We start from the raw sequence: 472 nt of genomic DNA, 5'->3' as shown, positions 1-472 counted from the left end.
GCTGCCGTGCTCGCTCTGAGCACCGAACCCGTATTTCCGGAGCATCTTCCGCCAGCCAGTTGCCGTGCGACCCGCACATGAGGAACAGATGGTGGGAAAGCCGGGTGCCCCTGCGGAATTCATCCGGAGCCCAGGCTGCTCCTCTCATCTGCTCAGCCTCTCGCTGGCTCTTCCAACTCCGGGCACGAGTCCCAACGCCGACCGGGAAACCGAAGCACGGAGCAGCCCGCTGGCAAATCCTGCGGAGGTTTGGTACCAAAGCACTCGCCCAGCGAGTGGTAAGCAGGGGGAACCCCACGTTAGAGCCCGAGCAGAGAAGCTGGGACCCCCACCCTCGGCTTCCCGCTCTGCCATCAGCGCCGGGGTCTGCGTCACTCGGCTACGGAACCCAGCTCGGAGCCCACACGCAGACTGGTCTCACTGGGCTGGGCGGCTCGGATGGAAACTCTTGGTACAACCGGGCCTTCCTGAT

General features: G+C 64.6%; 1 protein-coding gene across 1 annotated transcript in view; it reads right to left on the bottom strand.

Moving 5' to 3' along the window:
* The window catches only part of CCND3 (cyclin D3), a gene marked incomplete at its 3' end in the record, with an annotated part of 8714 nt that overhangs the window by 2005 nt on the left and 6237 nt on the right, over nt 1-472 (bottom strand). The window lies entirely within an intron of this gene.

Source organism: Eurypyga helias, unplaced genomic scaffold (assembly GCF_000690775.1).
Source record: "Eurypyga helias isolate BGI_N326 unplaced genomic scaffold, ASM69077v1 scaffold21371, whole genome shotgun sequence".
Lineage (NCBI taxonomy): Eukaryota > Metazoa > Chordata > Aves > Eurypygiformes > Eurypygidae > Eurypyga > Eurypyga helias.
The sequence above is the reverse complement of the archived record's forward strand: the minus strand, read 5'-3'. Positions and strand labels throughout refer to the sequence as shown.